The sequence below is a fragment of the Anthonomus grandis genome, chromosome 1 (assembly GCF_022605725.1).
Source record: "Anthonomus grandis grandis chromosome 1, icAntGran1.3, whole genome shotgun sequence".
Taxonomy (NCBI): Eukaryota; Metazoa; Arthropoda; class Insecta; order Coleoptera; family Curculionidae; genus Anthonomus; species Anthonomus grandis.
This window is the reverse complement of record NC_065546.1, coordinates 34109646-34123730: the sequence shown is the minus strand read 5'-3', so window position 1 is coordinate 34123730 and position 14085 is coordinate 34109646.

The following is a 14085-nucleotide window of genomic DNA, read 5'->3' as shown; positions in this document are numbered from 1 at the left end:
TTGCCCATTGTTACCCACTGATAAACATTGAAAACGGTTCGCCAAAGGCGTGCAACTGAGACTTGTTTTTTACCTTATAATTAATGTACTTAAATGCTATTTTATTTTAGAAAGTTACTTTTGTTTAAATGGAATAATATATTTTTTTCACAAATTTATTGAACATAATATGTAGAGTAAAACAGTTGAAAATGTCACTTTTGGATCTGGCACTTTTTGAACAGTGTATAACAATTTTAAATTATAATAGATTGTAGTCTTCTTCGTCATCTGACGAACTGTCATCACCTCTTGACATTATAATTAAAGGATCGACTGTCTGATCGATGAGGTTGTCAAGATCCCACATTTTGTCCTCTTGCTTAATTACATGCTGGACTGCTTTTCGCCAATTCTCTGGTGTCGCTTCCGTAATGGCTTGATCAAACAAGTAGCAAATTTTTTCAAACATTTTTCATTTTAAAAGTCGTGTTTTGTCTTGCTACAAATCCTTTTACCTGCGCCCATATCAGTTCTATAGGATTTAGTTCGCAATGATATGGCGGTAAGCGCAGTACAGTTATTATATATTATATTATATTTTTCGGCTATATCTTCCACGGCGTATTTCATGAAACGAGTTTTGTGTAAGTTTGCTATTGCCAGCAGTTCTTTTTTTATCAAATTTGCTTTAAACGCAATACCTTTTGCAGTCAGCCAATCGATAATTTCTTGCTTTCTCCAACTTGAAGTTGGCGTCTTCTCTATTCGCCGTGAATGATAGCTTGCGTTATCCACAACCACCACCGAATTAGCCGGAAGAAATTTTATCATTTCACCAAAATAGTCCTCGAAAACGTCTGAGTTCATGTCTTCATGGTAATCTCCTGTGCGAGTCGACTCAAAGGTTAGCAGACCTTCTTTTAAAAATCCCTCTTCGCTTCCAATATGTGTGATTATAAGTCTTTTTCCTTTTCCCGAAGGTACTTTAATACCCGTAGACAGGCCTTCTATGAAAGCTTGGCGAGCACTGGTTATATTTTTGTCTTGCCACATTTTTTGGACTATATAACCTTCGTTAATCCACGTCTCATCAAGATAAAAAACTTTCTTTTGCTCCCTGCGGTACTGCTTGATACTTCTCAAGTATTGTCGTCTCCAACAAACAATTTCGTCGCTCTCCAGTAAAAGTGCTTTGCGGTTATGTTTTCCCAGGCAAAATCCATATTTTTTAAAGTTTTCCATAAAAGTTTTCTACTTATCAACGGAATACTGTCATCTCGGCCAAGCTCCATTAAAATTTTGTCTAGGGTGGGTATTTCCTTTTTAAAATAAAAAGAGTGAACTTTTCTTCGAATTATACATTTAGCATTTTCATCAAGGACTTTTGTAGGTCGTCCTGGCTTTTGCTTGGGAGATTCCACTTGACCTGCTACTTTTCTTTCCCGCAACAATTTGAAAATGGTGGACTTTCCAATTCCACTCATTCGAGAACATTTTTCAACAATTTCTTGCACAGTAAAACTAGGGTAATCGTGTTTTATGCAATCATGTACATTTAAAATAATAACTTTTTCACTCAGCGATAGTGGAGAATTTTTAGTACATCTTTTCGTTGGACTGAATACCTCCATTTTTTAAATATTGGGATAATAATATTGTAATTACACTACAGCATAGCAGTGACTACTAACGTTTAAAATATGATTTAAAAGTATTTATAGTCTGTATATATTACCTGGCCCCATTTTTGCATGTTACAAAGCGTTAAAAGATAGGTACCTATACAAAAGGATTAAAAGTATTTATATAGTATTTAATCTCTTTCAAAATAAAGGCATTTAATCCGTGAAAATTAAATTCATAAATATTATAAGTACCTGCGCCTATGAACTACCACGAAATGTAGCCAAACAGAACGGAATTCCCCAGTTTATTGCTCTATACACTTCTGAAATAGAGTATAGATGTGTTAAAAGCATTTCAAGTAATTCTTGATTTTTAACTTATTTGGAGTCATTTTCAATTATAGTCCAATCATTTTCAAGTAACTTTTCGTTTATTCCTGGAATTTGAAGTAATTTTTTTTTGGTCGCAGCATTTGGTGTGATTCTAAATTTTAGTCAATGCATTTTGAACTCATTTCCATTTTAGTTAAAATATTTTAAATTCATTTTTTGTTTATTCCTCATATTTTAAAGTCATTTTAATTTTAGTCCAAGCATTTTATTTTTGGTTTATTCCAGGCATTTGAAGTAATTTTTTATTTTAGTTCAGGCAAGTTTAGGTAATTTTTAATTTATTCCGGGCATTTGGTGAAATTCTAAATTTTAATCCATCCTGACATTTGGAAGCTACTTTGTTATAATTTTATAAATTGTAATTTTTAAAATTAGTGCAGGCATTTGAAATCATTTCTCACTTTAGTCAAGGCGTTTGGTGTTGCTCCAAATTTTATTCCAGACATTTTCCAATTTTGAAGTCATTTCTTTAGGATTGGGATATTTGTCGTACTCTTCGGCACTTATTAAGTACTTTTTACAGGGTGCTCATTTGAAAACTTCCCACCACGGATTTATCGAAAACCACTGTTTAAAAAATAACGCCGAAATACGTCAAAAGGTTTGTCAAGGGGGCAACTTTCTAACCTAAAATTACTTACTAAAAAATTAAGCGATGAATGATAATACTATTTATTCATGTAAAGAACATCTGCTTCAGCGATGAATGCGCATTTCATCTAAATCGATTTGTTAATAAGCATAACTGTAGATATTGGAGCAATGAAAATCCTCATGCATTTGTAGAAGGGCATACCCAGTACCCTCAAAAAATTTATGTATGGGTAGGCATTTTAGGAAATAAAGTGATTGGGCCATTATTTATTAATGGAAGTTTAAATGGAGACATTTATTTGGATATGTTGGAAAATACCATCAATCCGCTTATCACTGAATCCATTGAAAACCAAATCGATGATGATGAAAACCCTATACTTGATGAGGCTGAAATATATTTCCAGCAAGACGGCGCTCCTCCTCACTATGTTCTTCCCGTTCGGCATTGGCTAGACGACGAATTTCCAGATAAATGGATAGGGCGAAGGGGGCCTGTAGAATGGCCTGCTGCTAGATCTCCTAATATAACGCTGTTAGACTTTTTTCTATGGGGTCATTTAAAATCTATTGTGTTAATGTGTTTACTCCCCAACCTGAAAGTTTGGATGAACTTCGTCAACGCATCATCGACAGCTACCATGATATCCCACAACATGTTTTTGAAAATGTCCGTCAGGAATTTGAACATCGCCTATATCATTGTTTGGCCAAAAACGGGTAACATTTTGAACACTTATTAAAATAAAAACTGATATTTTCATGTTTTTGTTTTCTATCTGAACAAATTAAGATAAACAAAGATTTTTCTAATTTTCTCGAAAACGAATCGACCGATTTAAAAAAATCAAACGTCAAAATAAAAGACTTCGAAAGACCTTTTACACAAGCTATTACACGATACCCCTTGCCATTTAAAATATTTAAGGGGATTACCCAGGGGGGCAGAGGGTAAAAGGGGGTGAAGTAATTTTAGGTTAGAAAGTTGTCTCCTTTGACAAACCTTTTGAAGTATTTTGGCGTTTTTTTTTAAACAGTGGTTTTCGATAAATCCGTGGTGGGAAGTTTTCAAATGAACACCCTGTATATTCCAGGCATTAAGTTTCTTTCTTGGTATTTGAAAATATTTCTTTTGAACTTGGAGGCTCATTGATCCATTTACTTAATATAATCCACGAGGTCTGTCATTACAACTGTAATTTGTACGTCAAAATATTTCTACAAGCCGCGACAGTGCCATCTTGGGAAACACTAAATGAAACCATCACTTGATACATATTAAAATAAATCGATCAAAACCTGCTTAAAGTACATGTGTTTTGATGTAAAATTTAAACTGGCGAATAGACGCCAGTTGATATGTGATAATTTTATACATATTGTAGTTTTTATCATTTTCAATGGTTTAATTTTTGAATGGCGATATAACAAAATATTTACTTCATTCGAAAAAAATTTAATTTTAGCTTTCATTGTATGAATTAAATACCAAAAACAATATACACAATGGAATTTAATATGATAAAACCTAATCAAACATAAGTGGTATATTTAGCAAATATGTGTTGTAACTAAATATGATATATTTAAGGGAAATAATTTTCATACTGAAATGCACCATCCCCTTTAAAAAACCCCTATATTTACATAATTACCCGCATATTTCTTTAAAGTTATCTAACCTGAACCCTTTTGTTTTACATATGTTTTTCGCCCCACATTCACATACACACACCATATGCCACAACAAAATAGTTGTACCGATGTACCCGAAGGAAGGTGCTATTTATATCCCAAATTAAAAATATATATCACGTCTGTTTTACTTTGTGAACCCCTAGAGGGTTTCCAATTTTTTCCATATATCACCTCCTATAGTATTGCTAGGAAATAGTTTTTGATTTCACGTGGTACACCTAATTACAAAGACAAAAACATAATTTCATTAGGAGATGGCAATATCTGGTTTCCAGTTTTTTTAATTTAGGTTTTTTTTTTTTAATTTATTTATTGACGGGAAAACCATATTAACAGACTACAATTATCAAAGTAATATCAAACAAACTGAAAAATAATAACTACTAAGTGGCAAATAGAGTTGATATAAGTGGAAAGTCGAGTTTCTGTTTTTCAAGTTAAGTTTATATGAACAAACTCGCTATAGTTTATACTGAATGTGTTCTGCCTATTTATGATATGTACCGCATTGTAGGGAGATAAATATTTTTAGTTTTATATACAGAAAAATTCTAGCTATTCGTAACTATAAACTATAACTGTACTAATATATTCAACAAAAAACAATACCTAGATTCTGGTTTCTGAAGACATATTTCAAAGTTACCCCTTACAATGATTAAAAGGTATTGAACTTTTTATTTCTTTTAGAAAAACTAATTTGACATTTAATTTGAGCTTGTTTATCTGACGCTACTCAATAAATAATGTATTTAGGCCTCTATGCTGTTTATTTTTTTAAACAAATTTTAAATCATCTGCAAAACCCAACGCTTCACTACTTTTAAAACAATCAAAAATATTATTTATATCTAAAAAGAACAAATCAGGTGAGCAATGTTTTCCTTAAGCATCAGAGGTAACTTTTATGCTAAGATCTAGTTAATTTTAAAGAATCCGAATAATTTATTAAAAAAACTATGATGATCTACACGGTCAAAAGCCTTAGAAAAATCTGTATGTATCCTGAATTGTAGAGTTTAAGCTTTAACACCGAATTCTGTGTTCAAAATCAGCCTTAATTTCTTTTTATAAACATGTTTCCAGAAACGCTTCTTTTCAAAACGCAGGGTGTTAGTCTTAGGAAAAAAATGTTTTTTTAGTTATAACTTCTTTATTATTTGAGATGTTCTTATGAAGTTTGGTACACGGCTTTGGCGTAACAAAAGGCGTTTTGTACTGAGAGATTTTTTAAAATTTTATTCGTGCATGATTCTTAATCGAATATTCTTGATTAAAATTAGTACGCCACTTCTTTTTTTAAAATTAAAAAAATATTTCTTAAATCCTTATTGAGTTTGAAGCAAATCTGACTTCTATCCTTTTTTTCGTAAAATACAAGGGTTTTAAGTAAAAAATAACAACCATCTCCTGCGGGCTCTATGCGAGTTTACATGGAAATAAGAGTTTTGTTGCATAAGATCCGCACTTTCTAACGAAAAATATTCAGTTATCCATGATCGTGAGGCTTATAACTTATCATTTACTGTCAAAAACAATTGATTCATTGATGGATTCCCTTCACTGAAAAAGTTCACCAAAACAAAAACGATTGAATATCTGAATAATTATAATTTTTCTAAAAACAGCTGAATTTTAAAGAATTCCTGGATATCATGGATACGTTGGAATGTTCAGCTCTAAAAGAAAAATTAAAGATTAAGTACCTTAGGACCAAAATGTAAAACATACATAAGACTCATGATCGATCACTGGAACTTCACTGAAAGTTTCTAGAGGTCAAAGGGGAAAAGCCAATAATGGATCTGTAAAGCTTAATTAAATTCTGAGGTACTAATATGAACCAGAAGCTCACATAAAGATGCTAATGAATTGCTGGAGCATTACCCAGAGTTATCAAAGGCCAAAGAACTTGGACATAAAAAAAGTAATCCTGGTTTTTATGACTTGCACTAAAACAGTTTGAGCTTATCTCGTCTTTTCCTGAATTAAATGAAGAAATTTTCTTATAGAATAGCTACTTCTTGAATGAAATTCTAACTGAAGCTGGCGTTCGTGGGCATGGATGAGTTTCTAAAAGGCGATCTGGAAAATTAGAGTTGAAATGAAACGATTGAGTAATTAAGGATTCCATCCATGGATTGGAATTATTGACAAGGCTAGAAGCTTACTTAAGAATCTTGATGAAGCCTCACAATGAGTTATCAGAAGCCAAAGTACTTGAAAATGTCAACGAGTCACCTTGGTTCCTCGTCTATAGACTAGGCGTATAGGTGTTAAATTAGATAGCGGCTTATATTCATGTCTTGGACTAGGTGTAAAGAGCTTTGGCTTATCTCATCTTTCTCTGACAAATTTCCTTGCAGAAGACTCATGGTTTTTATTATTTATTTGAACGATTTGCATCGTCTGAAAAGAAGACAAAGAATCAAATTTGCTCCGAATGTATTGAAGTTCAGAAATAATTTTTGTTTCTAAAAAAAGTATTATGGCATACCGTTTTCTCTTCAAAAATATTCAAATCAAAAATCTATATATATATAATACTATCAAAAATCCCGTACAGACACCACTTATACAATATTATAAATCTTTTAGATTAAAAAATGCCTTTTATTCCTCCTCATTTCATTAAGACGTGTATCTCGATATATGCTTATAAAGAAAATGAGAGCATATTCCGAACACTAAATTCACTGTAAAGGTTGGACACTGCAACTGGGGACACCCAGTACAGAGTCGACTTGTTTAAAATTATTAAGAACTTTCGTAATTTTAGACTAATGAGTTAATTGTTATTTATAACGCGTCGGCCCAGCCACCCTAACTGATCAGATACCAAGCTGTCAAATAGTTTTGGGATTGATCATTGAATAGAAACACTTCTGTAGTTAAGGCTCGTTCTCATTAGTCAATATTATTGATGAATAATAATGAATCTATACGATTGAACATATTATAATTAAATGATAAATTTAATCAGACTGATCCATGAATATTGAATATATCTCTTTAAGGTGTCAGTAACGTTTGTTTAAAAATGGCTGCAAGGCGAAAAATTGTATGTGCTGCCGTTCATATTACATATTTGGGTTTTTTAAGAAATATACTAAGAAACGGGAAAATTGTTCTCCTCGATGCTGCGTCAGAGAGTGGGATCCTACCTAAAACGTAGGTCTGAATGTGCTTTAGCAAACCCATCATGCCTATACAAATCATTTAGAAGAGAAATTTTTAAAATTTTAATAGTTTAAGTAAACAGTACAAAATATATTTTAAAATTTTAACTCCTACTATAATATCAAAATCCTGTCCAATAATAATATTATTTTCTCTAATCTCGTGTAAAATAATTTTATCATTAAATATTAGGTTTAGAAGTAACATTACAAAGTATTTATTAACGCCCTCTATATTGTGTAGCAAAAATTTTTATAATGCCTTATTAATAATTTTTAAGATTATGGTAATAAAATCGAAAATATATTTTTTGGTTTTTGTCCTTGATACTTATGAAAGAAAATATTCTAGTATCTTTAAAAAATCATTAAAAAAATAAAGAATTATATTATTTATTTAACTTATTAAAAAAATTATAAACTTTATTTAATGTATTTAAGAATTTAATTACATTTATAAATCCTAACCAAAAATGTATTTATATATTTATTTATTTACGGAATCCATTTACAAAAGTGTTACATAGCATACCCATACAAACATATATATTCAGATACAAAACTATCTATAAATCAATCAAAGGTGTAGATGAGTTAATTAATTAAAGCCCCTATGAAATAATATTCTTTAACTGCCCCTTAAAAGATGTAATCCTAGAGTCAAAAAAGCTTATCTGTCCTGACAGACCATTAGCACTTCGAGCCATTCGTGTAATTGGCTCATTTATACCATAATAATTGGTATGGTGGAATGGGACTGAAAATATTTCTGATTGTCTATTCAATCTGGAAGGCACCGTAAGTTTAAAAAGAGACAATAACTCGGGACAATCTATAGTAGCATTTAAAACCTTATGCATAAAACATAAGTCGAGTAATGTTCTTCGTGACTCTAATGTGGGTAAGTTCAGGTTATCCCTGACCCACTGATAGTAATACTCCTGTCTCTTGTAACCACATCGAAAAGCAGCCACCCTTAAAAATTTATTTTGAGTTTTTTGAATCTGCTCAATGTAGCAGTTATATGACGGGGACCACACAATTGAGCCATACTCCAAGATGGGCCTAACAAGAGAGCAATAAAGTAATCTAAAAGTAAACAAAGACAAATCAGTTGTAGACCGTTGGATAAAACCCAGCATTTTCATTGCCCTACCAGTCACCTGATTGATGTGACTTTTAAAAGATAACCTGGAGTCAATAAATATTCCTAAGTCAGAAACCTCTGGTTTGACACCAATTGCTACATTATTTATTTTATTAAGAAAAGCAATAGGGGTTCTTTGCTTAGAAAAAGTAATCTTATGGCACTTATTGATATTAAGGGACATTCTATTCAAGTGGCACCAATCAAAGAACAAATTAAGGTCTTTTTGCAGGAGCACAGCATCGGAAAGGGATGAGATAGGCCTAAATAGCTTCACATCATCAGCAAATATTAGCACACGACAATTTTCAAGTTTCCAAACTAAATCAATCAAAAAAAGGCAAAACAAAACAGGGCCTGAGTGAGAGCCCTGTGGCACCCCAGATGGCACCAACATTTCAGAGGAATATGTATCTCCAAGATTAACAATCTGGATTCTACCTCTGATGAATCCCGAGATCCACTAAAGAACAGGCCCCACAATAACTAAAGCCCTAAGCTTCTGCAAGAGTATCCCATGGTTAACCCTATCAAAAGCCTTGGAAAAATCTGTATATATTGAGTCAACCTGAAGTCCTTTCTCCAAGCTGCGGTAGAGGTAGTTGACATACAGCACCAAATTAGCATCAGTAGATCTGCCTTTTATAAATCCAAATTGCTCAGGATTAAATAAAGATTTAAAACTCCAGGCAATCCTATGACTGACCAGGCAGTCAAGCAGCTTTGGCAACTCAGATTGGGTCAGAGAAATGGGTTTTAGAAAACTTCTCTTCCAGAGAGTGGGATAAGAACCAGTACCTAGAGATTTGTTAAAAATGAACAGTATTGGTTTCGTAAGAACACAAATACATTTCTTTAGGAAGAATGCCGAAATCCCATCTGGTCCAGCGCAGAGCTTATTCTTAGAGGAAGTAATAACCTCATAAACATCCTGCGTTGACAGAGTTAAATTGCTCAGACAAATTGATTTATCAAAATCAAAAGATGGTATGTCATTGACTCACACTGATGTCTCAAAAATACAAATTCATCATATTCCTGCTGTTGACCACTAATTTTAAACTTTTTGTGAATTTGTTTCTTTCTTATGATCAAACTGCGAAGCTCTGAAGAAAACCAACATGGAAAAGAAGAACTTTTGTACCTCTTTAGAGGAATAAACCTTTCCATTGAGGAGTAGATCACATTATAGAAAATTGAAACTATGACATCAATAGATGTCTCTCAATTTATATTTACAGTTATCAATATTTATTATCAGGCGTTTATTTTCGTTATTAAAACTTTAAAAATTGCTATATACATGGCGAAATAACATATAACAGGAACATTTCCAATTTATCTTGTCTTTTTTTTATATCGCTTATAACTTTTATTATAATATCGCTAATGCAAGTAATGCAATACTGATAGGATATGCAAGAGAGAAGACCTGTGGCTTACTGCTTAAGTATAGGGGTGGTATTTCCACTTACAGAAACTCATAATACAAACAACAAGAGAAATTATAAAACTATGTTTTCAATTATCTGGAAATATTGCAGTCCTCATAAACATAGATTAAGAAGTAAGTACAAGGGAATAACCAAAGTGCTTCAATGTGCACAAAACTGTTTAGTATACCAACATGACTCAATGTGTTTTTACTTAGAACATTGAAAGGCTAGAATTAGAATGGCCGTGGAACTATGGACAGTTTGTTTCCTTGCAAGATCTCTGATGCAATGATGCTAAAAAATACTTTATAATATCATGAAAATTTTTCACTTATTTTGACAGGCACAAAACAATACTGTTCCTCTTTAATTAAATATGAGGCATTTTTTTCTAATAAAATATGATAAAAGATACTCTATGAAGAAGTCAATCAAGTTTTTATTTAGGTTATTACGGTTCTCCCTTGATATGACAATATCGGTATTTACTTGTGAAAAGATTCTTAAGAAGTCTTAAGTTGCCTTTTTCCCATAGTGCGGCACAAACCGCACAAGTTTTTACAATCGAACAGTTCACAAAAACACTGAAATGAGCCGTTTTTTCCTTTTTCAATCAAAAACTAAAGAAAAAACACAGAAGCTCACAAATGCGGAATGTAACCGCAAAGTCGTTTGACAAGGTGACATTTCGCTTTTGCTTGCGGTCTTGCTATTCCAAATTTTTTAGAAGCGGAACTTCACAACAGAGAATCGGTGTATATTTTTGTAAACAAAACACCTTTTTTCTCCTGAGCACATGTTAAACTCAAACAAAGTTTGTAAATAGAAGTCCAATCTTGAAGTCTTTTCTCCACAAATGAAAATGCCAATCTTTTGTCAAAATTTAAGCATTTCGATGAGTTCACTCATCATCATCAGACTCTAACACTACATAGCTGTGTTGTTTACATCCCAACCCGCTATATGAAACAAAGTTGTTGTTTACTAATTCTAGTCTTTCAATATTCTTAAGTTTTCAATGTTTTTCTCTTCAAGTGTTTTTATATGGAATATTCGTAATTTTAAAAAAAATCTCCACCTTAGAAATACTTGTAAAACTAAAATTTTTTGTGATATTATTGGATAGACCTGATGGTAACGATTCATCCAGGCAAGTAAATCATGTTTCGAGGAAGAAAATAATTAGACTTAAAATGATTTCGTATGTATTTCCAAAAATATGAGATAATTACTAGCTTTAAATTTCTTTAAAAATACAAAAAAAAAACAATTCTCAAATTGAAAGATTCACAGAACACCTCCAAGGATAAATGTATGTCTTGGTTTGATAAATACTGTGCCAATTTCTACACTCTATATAACTACATATTTTATCCTACAATCCCCAATAGAAAATTAACTTAATGCGTTTTTCTCCCATCAGGAAACCCTTGTAAAAAAACCGCTCCCCTAAAAATATTAAAATCGGCAAATTTACGACTGAAACCATAAAATCCGTATTAAAATCGATTAATGTCAGGTCCAATAAATTCCAGATGTGTGGGAGTTGCGACCCTGAGCTGACAGAGACAGAACGATATTTTCTATTAATTTCCGCCTTACACTTACTCTAGATCATGTCTGGATTAATGAAGTTGCCAAATCACTTGTCCGCGGCTTAGAATAGAATTTGCGGAATTGTTTTTTATGCGCCCGAGAGTCTATCGTTAAAAATTATTTTCACAGTCTAAGTAGATGATGAAACCATTCGGAGTTATCAGTTTTTAAGTGGATAGCATCACCTTGAACCGGCTTATTTTTTTTTTCGAAAATAGATATTCAACTAAATAATACATTAGGTTGGAAAAAAGTTTTATTCAAATAGTTCAAGGTTGACATTTTTTACGATTATTCCGCTATATGGAAATGAGTCATCATTGCACAAAATCAGGTGTGACTAACGTAAAACTTTCTAAAATTTCAAATCGAATTCAATCAGCAGGTAAAAGATAATAAGTTATATATTTGTATCAGCTATTGTTAAAAATATTTCGATTTTTACAGACGTTCCGGCGTCTTATCTGCGTAGCACAATAAACTTAATCTTTATATCAAACAAACATCGTTGTAAATTATAAAAGCTGTTAACGACAAACGTAAAATCTTGTAAATTTTCGGTGGGATAGTTTTTGGCTTAGGTTTCTATTTGCCATTAACGTCAACAGATCAGTTTGTTATAGTGTGATCCTTATGATATAGAAGTTACGTTAAATGATGTTAAATCGTGCCTTTTTTTCCAAAAATCTAAAAAAATGTGAATCAAAAAAATGATAACTAAAACATTATTCCTATATCAATTTTTTGTCGGCAACACTCCATACATGGAGGAACAGCTATTTTAGTTAAACAAACAATTGAAGTATGATAGCTTTCTGTTGGAAAAGATTTTTGAATTCTCCCTTTGTTTTTGTAAGCGATTTAATTTATATGTTCTTTGTGTTTATAGACCACCCACAGGAGATATTGGTATGTTCCTGGACAAACTTGATTCTCTATTATCCCAATTGTCTTTACACTCCATAGTTATATTGGCTGGTGACTTTAATATTAACTTCACTGATGTAAGCTTCCTATCATATCATACATCCCTTTTAAGTATATTGGAATCTTATGACTTAAAGATGCATGTTCGTTCACCCACACGTATAACATCCTTATCTGCAACTACTATTGATTATTTGTGTACAAATTTAAATGATGTGTCATGTAGAGTACTCTCATCTGGTATTTCTGACCATGAAGCCATTCTCGCTAGGATTCCATGCAACACTGTATTTCCTTCATCTCATTATATAGGAAGAATTTTCAGCAGAGCAAATTTCAATGCTTTTTCTTCTACTACAGCTTTGGTTAATTGGAATGCAGTCGAAATGGCTCCTGACCCGTTTACTTTGTTATTTCATGTGCTATGTGACAAGATCAATCAGTGTTTTCCTAAAAAGAGGCTTAAAATGAAAAATAGAAAACCATGGGTCACAGCAGGCCTCAGAACTTCAGCTAAAAACCTCCGTTTTTTGGCTAAGTTGTGTAAGTATACAACTAATGCAAACATTATTCTTTATCATCAGAAATATCGTAGTCTATATAGAAAGACGATAAAAGCAGCAAAGGTTAAATATTATAGTGACCGCTTGATGTGTCCTCAAATAGGCAGTTGACTTCAGGCGTTCTCACAAGAAAGTTTCAGAACCAGAAGTAAGACCAAATAGTTTAAATGATTATTACTGTAATATTCCTCATTTATTGCTCAATGATGTGAATACTAATATTGATCCTTTGCATTTTATTCAACAAGTGTCAGTTCAAAATTCTTTTTTCTTTTATCCTGTTAGCCTTGCTGACCTTAAAGATGCAATTAAAAGCTTAAAAAACCATAAATCAGCTGGAGCTGATTGAATATCATCAAAATTACTACTCCTTTTGCCTGACTCAGCATTGAGTGCCTTAGCTTCTGCCATAAACAATTCCTTTCATAATGGCATCTTTCCAGCATGTTTGAAAGAGGCAGTGGTTATCCCTCTTTATAAGGGTGGAGATTTGAGTAAGCCTTGTAATTTCCGTCCAATTTTTATATTATCTCCCCTTTCCAAGATAGTTGAAAAACTTGCAAAGATCAGAATTTTGTCTTTTTTGCAACATAATTGCATTTTATCTGCAAATCAGTTTGGATTTCAAACGGGAAAAGGAACTCATCAGCTGTTTTCGGCTTTTTGGAGAGTGTCTATGTGTCCTTAAATTCTGGAGAGTCCGCGGCGGCAGTGTTTTGCGATTTATCCAAGGCATTTGATCGTGTAGATCATGGAATACTGCTGTCTAAGCTCAATAATTATGGCTTTAGAGGTGTGGCATTGCAATAGCTGGAATCCTATCTGTCTAATCGTACCCAAAGAGTTACAGTATCTAGATGTTTATCCGATTCCAGATCCCTTAAAACTGGAGTACCTCAGGGTTCAGTGTTAGGACCACTATTATTTTTGCTCTGTGTAAATGGT